The sequence below is a fragment of the Perca flavescens genome, unplaced genomic scaffold (genome assembly GCF_004354835.1).
Source record: "Perca flavescens isolate YP-PL-M2 unplaced genomic scaffold, PFLA_1.0 EPR50_1.1_unplaced_scaf_7, whole genome shotgun sequence".
Classification (NCBI taxonomy): Eukaryota; Metazoa; Chordata; class Actinopteri; order Perciformes; family Percidae; genus Perca; species Perca flavescens.
This window is the reverse complement of record NW_021166724.1, coordinates 213544-222548: the sequence shown is the minus strand read 5'-3', so window position 1 is coordinate 222548 and position 9005 is coordinate 213544. Positions and strand designations below refer to the sequence as shown.

Genomic DNA, 9005 nt, shown 5'->3' with positions numbered 1-9005 from the left:
CGATTCCCCAACACCGAGGTGGCAGAGATCCGGGCCCTTCTACGGAGGAAGTGCAACAATAAGAGCTACAAGGCCTCTAGTAATTCAAGCTAGATGTGCATGTGTAATAAGTTGTTCTTCCCGGCATTTCAGAGAAAGTCGACTGTTCAAGGTTCCTGCTTTAGTTAATATCTGTTAATTTTGTGTCATAATAAAGATCCTTTTCTGAAATGCAATTTGTAATCTGTTGATGTAATGCACTTGAAGTGAATTGTAATTTAATACACTTGTAGTGTAATAGCAACATTCATGCTTAAGTATAACAAAATGGGGATAAAAGTACAGATGAAATATACTTCAAACTATTTGTTTTTAACTTACACTATAATAACATTGCACTGAAAGTACGTGTTTATGATGTTTAGGTTGTAATTGAACTTCACTTTAAACACATTATTGTCATAGTGGGACACTTTAAAAGCACTAAATATAGTTATGAAGTGCATTTGTAGATCACTTGAAATATTACAGAGGCATACTAAATTAACATAGTTTATAGTAATTATAAGTATGATAGCAGTATGCCCAAAATATACTTAAACACAACTATAAGTTGCGCTGCAATGCCTTTTTAAGTGTATTTCAATAAGAATAGCAATACAATGTAATTGTACTGTAAGTGTGCTTAATTGCTCATGAATCTTGATTTTCATTAGTGTATTTTAGTGCACTTGAAGTTTAAAAAAGGTTTTTCCATTTTAGTATACTATTTACACTTCAAGTGTAGTCAAATAGATGTTAAGTTGAAGTTAATACATAATTGAATACACTTAACTATACTTGGATTTGACAAAAATAGTACAAAATTTAGAAAATATACTTAGTACACTTTATTATAGTATATTTAGTATATTTTTAAGTATATTTTTAATAGAATTTTTTTTCACCTGGGTTTTCTAATTTAATTCAAAAACTGAAGACTTTGTTCTCAGCAGTCGATTTGAATTTGAACCTATCTGGCCTTGGAAGGCCCTGGGATCCCCTAACCCTTCTTGCCCATGCCATACAAACTACTTGACCATTGCCTTTCAAGTCAGTTACTTGGAATCCCGTAATCCTTCTTGCAATTAACATGAAATGCCAGATAAGTAACCTGCAGCTGAGAATAGTGTAGGGAAATGGTCCTTGTGCTGGAATCCATTATTTTGACATCTTTTCTAAAGTCATCGGGTTCTTACCAAATCCTTCATTTAAAGTCCACATTAGAATTAATGGTGGAAACTACGCATATTTGCTCTTAGAGGTCAATTTGCGTTGCAGGATTTGGCTCTCGTTTGTCGTTGGTCTAGGGGTATGATTCTCGCTAGAAAGCATATATGAGTTGATGAAGTCACAGTTACACACTAAGCTTTTTCATTACGATTCTGCTGTCACTTTTGACTGAAATATTCAAGTTCGAAATTTGGTAAAATGTTGGCATCAAAAATAATCACAAAGCTGAATCTGGAAGTGGAGCCAGAAAAAGAGCCCATGCCAAACAAACTACTTGACCATTGCCTTTCAAGTCTATGCTGTCCTCACTAAAGGTTGTTGCAGGCAACATATTCTTCAGCTATACAGCTAGCTTAACATTATATTCTCCAGCATTATATCCTCCAAGGAACAGGCAGGTTGTTGTGTTTGGCAGGATTTAATTAAGGAAAATATCACTTATTTTGGAAAACTGTGAAAAAGAACACAAAAATACAAACACAGAAAGTATCTTTACAAGTACCGAATATCTCTCGTACATTAGTAGAGAATTATTGATATGAACAACACAAAAAGGTTCTTTAAACTATGTACTGCAATCTGTAAATATCATTTACACAAGCACCAACGCTTTAACAACCAAAGATTGAATACATCCCTATGTAGTTGACAATAAACTAAACATCGTCAAACATACTTTACTCAAATCACTAAATATTAACATAAACATGTTAATATAACTGTAAATAGTGAATAACTTACGGATGAAGCCGGTTTGTGGACTTTAAGGCACAGGATTAAGCAGATTTGTACATTGTGATGCTCCCTCTATGAAGCCATGGGAAAAAGGGAACTTTCTAAACATCACTTCCTCTTCCTATTCTCGAACTGTTACCTCACTTCCTCTTCAGTGCAGCTACTAACAATCACCAGTAGGGGGCGGAAAATAACATACAAAAGAAAACCACTACACCAATTCCATTACACTCCCCGCCTGGCATATTAAGAAATATGCCACTATATACATATTAACCCAAGTTCTTTTCAAATAAGAGTCTTTCCAGGGGAATAGCTGCTACTTCACCAGATTGCACTCAGCAGGCTGTGGATTGTGTGACCCGTGGTCACCATCATGTCACCTGATTCAACTGTAGCTCTGTTACTGACCCCCATGGTGAATTGGCTGGTGAGTATTCTTGTCCTCCTGAGAGCAAAGCAAGACCACCTCAGAAATGGGTCTAGAGAATATCTTGACTGTCTGATTTCTTGTCACTTTAACTTCCACTTTTCTTACGCGTCCATCTTTACTGGGAATAGCCTTTATAATAATTCCCATTGGCCACTGATTCCTTTTTGTCTGACTGTCCTTCATCAGAATTACGTCTCCGTCTTTGAGATTAGGTTTCTGTGATTGCCACTTCTGCCGACACTGTAGTGTGCTCAAATATTCTCGTCGCCACCTAGCCCAGAATGTCTCTGCCAAGGCTTGAACTCTCTTCCACTGGTTCTTAAGCAGATCTCCTTTTGAGAAGTGACTGGCTGGAGAGAGAGATACCCCTGTTTTCTGCGTCAGCAGCATGGAAGGGGTTAGAATGAGGGGAGCCTCTGGGTCGGTGGATACAGGGATTAATGGCCGGGCATTCACAATGGCACAGACTTCTGCCATAAAGGTGCTTAAAACTTCATGAGTGGGTTTTAAAGGTCCAACTTGTAGAAGCATGGAATCTAGAATCCGTCGAGCGACTCCAATCATACGCTCCCAAGTGCCACCCATATGGGAGGAGTGAGGAGGGTTGAAAACCCAGGTGCACCTTTGTTGAAGGAGGTAGTCTTTTATGCTTGAATCACAGGGACCTTGTGCATCCATTTTCAGCTCCTTACTTGCTCCAACAAAATTGGTCCCACAATCTGATCGAAGCTGTTTAGCATGGCCTCTGATGGAGAAAAACCTCCTGAGTGCGTTTATGAAGCTCGAGGAAGTCTTGGTTTCGATAGCCTCAATGTGAATTGCACGCGTGGACATACATGTGAACATAACTGCCCACCTTTTGTCTCTGGCTTGGCCACCCCTGGTACGACGTGTGATGACTTCCCATGGCCCAAAAACGTCAAGTCCGACATACGAGAAGGGGGGGTCGACCTGCAGGCGTTCTACAGGTAGATCAGACATTTGTTGTTGCTCCATTTTTCCTTGCAACCTTTTGCATGTGACACACCTATGAATGCAGCTGCTGATGAGACGTTTTCCTCCTACTATCCACAGGCCACTTGCGCGGATTGCACCTTCTGTGAAATGTCTGCCCTGATGTTTTACACATTCATGATAGTGGCGGACGAGGAGAGTTGCTATGTGGTTACGGCTTGGGATAATGATAGGGTGAGCTTCACACCTTTCAAGTTGCGCCTGGTCAATACGTCCACCTATTCTCAGCAAGCCCTCGGTCGCAGTTTGACATAATGCATTTGAGCTCTTCTGAATAGTTTTCATGTTGCACACATTTTATGATGACATGCTCTGCTTAGTGATGTCAGCAACTGCCAATCCGATCTTGCACATGTGCCAGCCCACACAGCTGCTATTGCCTGATGGGAGTGAGAAGCATTGAGCGATGTGACAGAGGTGGGCCACAGCTTTGGTGAGTGAGTTCCACTTGGAAAAATGCTCAAATCTCTTTGAGCCCAGCTTGCCTGCAGTAATTCGGTGGTGAGACATGTTACCTTGGAACGAATCTCAGCATCTGAATCTGGATCTACAAGGTCGTATGTCATCTCATTTTCAGCGTTGACCTCTGAATTGACTGGCTTGGTCAAGAAAGCTGGTCCAGTCAGCCATGTAGTGCCTGCAAGATCGGCAGCTGGAACCGACCGGGACCCATGATCGGCTGGGTTCAGCTCCGATGGAACATAACTCCACTGCTCTGGCTGTGTTGACTGTCGGATCGTTGTACCACGATTGCTCACATAGATATAAAATCTTCTTTTCTCATTGTGTATGTATCCTAACACAACCTTGCTGTCAGTGTAGAATTTGACTGCATCCACTTTCAGATCAACCTCTCTGACGACAAGCTCTGCAATCTCAACAGCCAGTACAGCTCCACATAACTCCAACCTGGGGATTGTCAGCTCAGGCTGAGGAGCAAGTTTGGATTTAGCAAAGACAAAGCCTACTTAACTGTGACCATGCTCATCTGTGATCTTCAGGTAAGCCACTGCCGATATTGCTTTGACAGAGGCATCAGAAAAGACACACAATTCTGTGTGTCGGGCCTTGGAAGTGGAGAAAGATGCATATGTGCGTGGGATATGTACCTCCTTTAGTGCTAACAGTGATTCCTGCCATCTTTTCCAATCTTCAAATTTGGCCTCAGGAAGACATGTGTCCCACTCTGTATCTTGGGTCGAAAGCTCTCTGAGGAGCAGTCTGCCTTCAATAGTAACTGGAGCTAAGAATCCCAATGGATCAAACAGACTGTTCACTGTTGACAGGACGCCTCGCCGTGTGAATGGCTTTTGACTCTCAGGAACGTGGAATGTGAAGGTGTCTGACATAATGTTCCAGCTAACCCCAAGGCTGCGTTGGACAGGTAGGTCGTCCACAGAGAGGTTAAGGTCTTTGATATCATTTGCTCTTTCCTCTGCTGGAAATGCATTCATCACTTCTTTTCGGTTTGAGGCTATCTTGTGTAGCACAATGTTAGACTCAGCCAGCATTTGCTGTGTTCGACGCAGAACATCAATGGCCTCAGCCTCTGTTGCAAATGATCGAAGGCCGTCATCAACGTAGAAATCCCTCTCAACAAAGTGCCTCGCATCACTGCCATATTCATTTTCTTGGTGTTTCGCTGCCCTCCTCAGGCCAAAGATTGCTACTGCAGGTGATGGGCTGTTTCCAAAGACGTGAACTCGCATACGATACTCCACCACTTCTTTGCTGATGTCATTTTCCCAAAGGTAGGGCGATACCAACATTCCATTCCTTCTTTGAGTGGTGGTGCGAGCTCGGCATGTCCATTATCAAGCATTTTTTGCATGAACTCAGTGAAGTGCACTTTCATTTCAGGCTTCTTCTCTAACATCTTTCGCAGTGACATCAGCCGGTTGTAAGCGTAGTCTCTGTTGTTAGGGAGACGTCTCCGTGTGTGTCGGAAAGGGAGAGGAGCGACCCTGCTGTTTGTGTCATCTTGGAAGAACTCCCGTTCCATGACCTGAAGAAAGGTTATATCCTCAATTGAGTGGGCAAGCAGGTTGTCATTCTCTGTTGTGCAGAAGACTGTTTTTCCAAGCTTATCTTTGTTTGAAGCCACTGATGCTCTTTGTGTGGGCTTGTGCAGGGGAAGATTCTTGTCATTACCTTTAATACCGTACATTTCTTTCACCTGTATCCGATTCTCACATGGAGTTAGGTAAGTTGGTCTTCTATTTCCAAGGATACAGGTCTTCATGGTACTCACTGTGTTTGTCTTGTGAGCGCCCCCTATGCATACATCACCTATGATAACCCACCCAAGGTCAAGCTTTTGTGGATATGGTGCGTAGTGAGGGCCATTGTGCTGTTTACGAACTTTATGTACCCTAACGATGTCTCTTCCCAATAGCAGCAGGATGTCAGCAACTGGATCAAGGGGTGGGATTTCATTTGCTATCTGCTTTAGGTGGTGGTGGTGGTATGCAGCATCTGGCGTCGGTATCTCTGCTCTGTTATTGGGGATCTCATTACACTCAGTGAGTGTAGGTAGTGGGATGTTTATTTTTCCATCTACAGATTTTACCATGAAATCATGAGCTTTTCTCCCAGCTGTTTCCACTGTACCTGCACAGGTTTTGAGTGTGTAGGTTACTGCTGCTCCTTTGATGTTGAACATGTCAAAAAACTCTGATCTAGCCAATGACACGTTGCTCTGGTCATCTAAAATGGCATACATTTTTCTCTGTAGATTGCGATGACCGTTGGGGTACACATTTACGAGGCAGATCTTTGAGCAGGATTTGCCTTTAAATCCCTCACCACATACCTCGGTACACCTGGATGTGACATCTGACTGCCCTGTGTCCTCTCTCTCCCCGCCGTTCTCTGATGAAGAGGAAGAACCTGGCTGTGACTGAGGAGCAGGACCAGGGTGAAGAGCAGAAAGGTGTCTATTGCTGTCACACTCAGCACATTTGAAGGGTGTTTCACAACATTTTGCCTGGTGATTAGTAGAAGCACAGCAGCGAAAGCATATATTGTTCTCTTTCAAGAATTTCTTTCTGTCATCAAGGCTCATTTTCCTGAACCCCCTGCATTTCTTCAGTGAATGGGGTTTGTTATGCATTGGGCATTGTCTGTCAGGATTTTCCGTTTTAGATACTGTATCTGACGATGATATGCTTGTTTTATGCACAGAGACAGGTTTATTTTGACCTTGCTTCTCTCTCTTGTAAGAGGTTGTAGAGAGAGTGGGCAGGTTAAAGCTGGGGTCGTTTTTCTCTTCAGCTTCCCTGCAGATGAACCCTTTGAAGAAGCAGAAAGGAGGAAAGGCAACACCATAGTCTCTCTTGTATTTGGACCCGTGAGACATCCACCTGTCTTGGAGATAGAAGGGCAGCTTCTCAACAATGGGCTGGACTCCCCTCGCCGTGTCAAGGTAAGCTAGCCCTGGCAAGTACCCATCTGTCTTGGCGACATCTAATTCTATCAGTAGATCTGCCAGCTCTTGGAGTTTTTTACTGTCTCTATTTTGAATCTTGGGAAAGTTCTATATTTTACTAAACAGAGCTCTCTCTATTGCTTCTGGAGATCCATATGTTTTATTCAATCTCTCCCAAACCATTTTGAGACCAAGAGATGGTCGTCTGACATTTACAGACCTAATTCTGAGTGCCTGCTCACTTGACTCCTTACTTTAGAGCCCTGTGCAAAGGGCTGCAGTGCGTGATGGGTAACATAGTCATCAGTCCTTTTTTGTGCACTCTCTTGAAGGGACAAGAACTCAAGTTCTTCAATCTGGTCAATTCCATCTATATCTGCTGCTGCTGTCTCCAGAACTACAGCTTCTGCATGGGCAGCTTCAGCTTCTCGCTGTAGATTGATGCGATCAATTCTGGCTTCCAGCCTAGCTTTCTCAATTTTGAGTTCACTCTCCTTTTCTGTGAAGGCCAGCCTAGCTTTGGCTGCTTCTGCTTTGGCACGGGCTCTTGCTGCTTCTAAGCTGACTCTAGAGTTTGCTGATGAGCGTGACTTTCTGGAGTGATTGTGGGAGAGGACTGAGCCTGATTCACTACCATCTTGTGAGCCTTTTACTTTGTCTTCACCGGAAACCTCTACTGACTTAACTGTGGTTGCCATGATGATGAAGTGCAGTGTAGCTTGACTATCTTGAAATCCTTCTTAAACTCCCACAGCAGGTGGTCATCCTTTTACTATGCTGTCCTCACTAAAGGTTGTTGCAGGCAACGTATTCTTCAGCTATACAGCTAGCTTAACATTATATTCTCCAGCATTATATCCTCCAAGGAACAGGCAGGTTGTTGTGTTTGGCAGGATTTAATTAAGGAAAATATCACTTATTTTGGAAAACTGTGAAAAAGAACACAAAAATACAAACACAGTAAGTATCTTTACAAGTACCGAATATCTCTCGTACATTAGTAGAGAATTATTGATATGAACAACACAAAAGGTTCTTTAAACTATGTACTGCAATCTGTAAATATCATTTACACAAGCACCAACGCTTTAACAACCAAAGATTGAATACATCCCTATGTAGTTGACAATAAACTAAACATCGTCAAACATACTTTACTCAAATCACTAAATATTAACATAAACATGTTAATATAACTGTAAATAGTGAATAACTTACGGATGAAGCCGGTTTGTGGACTTTAAGGCACAGGATTAAGCAGATTTGTACATTGTGATGCTCCCTCTATGAAGCCATGGGAAAAAGGGAACTTTCTAAACATCACTTCCTCTTCCTATTCTCGAACTGTTACCTCACTTCCTCTTCAGTGCAGCTACTAACAATCACCAGTAGGGGGCGGAAAATAACATACAAAAGAAAACCACTACACCAATTCCATTACAAAGTCAGTGACAGATCGGAGCCGTATTTCCTTGATTGAAAATTGCTAAAAGACTGTTTTACGTGGCTTGTTGTTCTAGGGGTATGATTCTTGCTTATGGTGCGAGAGGTCCCAGGTTCAAATCCTGGACGAGCCCTAAGGGCAAAACCTGGTTATCACAAAATATGAAGTTGTCACTAGTGTCAAGTCCACCCTGATGTGGGTAACTAGGCTTTTTTGTTCACGCACAAAGTAGATAATTGGTAATAGGCAATGAAGCCAATAAACTTTTTCTAATTTAATCCAAAAACTGAAGACTTTGTTCTAAGCAGTCGATTTGAATTTGACCCTATCTGGCCTTGGAAGGCCCTGGGATCCCCTAACCCTTCTTGCCCATGCCAAACAAACTACTTGACCATTGCCTTTCAAGTCAGTTACCTGGAATCCCGTAATCCTTCTTGCAATTAACATGAAATGCCAGATAAGTAACCTGCAGCTGAGAATAGTGTAGGGAAATGGTCCTTGTGCTGGAATCCATTATTTTGACATCTTTTCTGAAGTCATCGGGTTCTTGCCAAATCCTTCATTTAAAGTCCACATTAGAATTAATGGTGGAAACTACGCATATTTGCTCTTAGAGGTCAATTTGCGTTGCAGGATATGGCTCTCGTTTGTCGTTGGTCTATGGCTATGATTCTCGCTAGAAAGCATATATGAGTTGATGA

The 9005-nt window shown here is 42.2% G+C and overlaps 1 non-coding gene across 1 annotated transcript; it reads left to right on the top strand.

Annotated features, from left to right (window-relative positions):
* The first annotated feature begins 8365 nt into the window (after positions 1-8365).
* On the top strand, positions 8366-8437 carry trnah-aug (transfer RNA histidin (anticodon AUG)). Its single transcript has one exon. It is a non-coding gene; the product is annotated as a tRNA-His (tRNA).
* Positions 8438-9005: the final 568 nt, after the last annotated feature.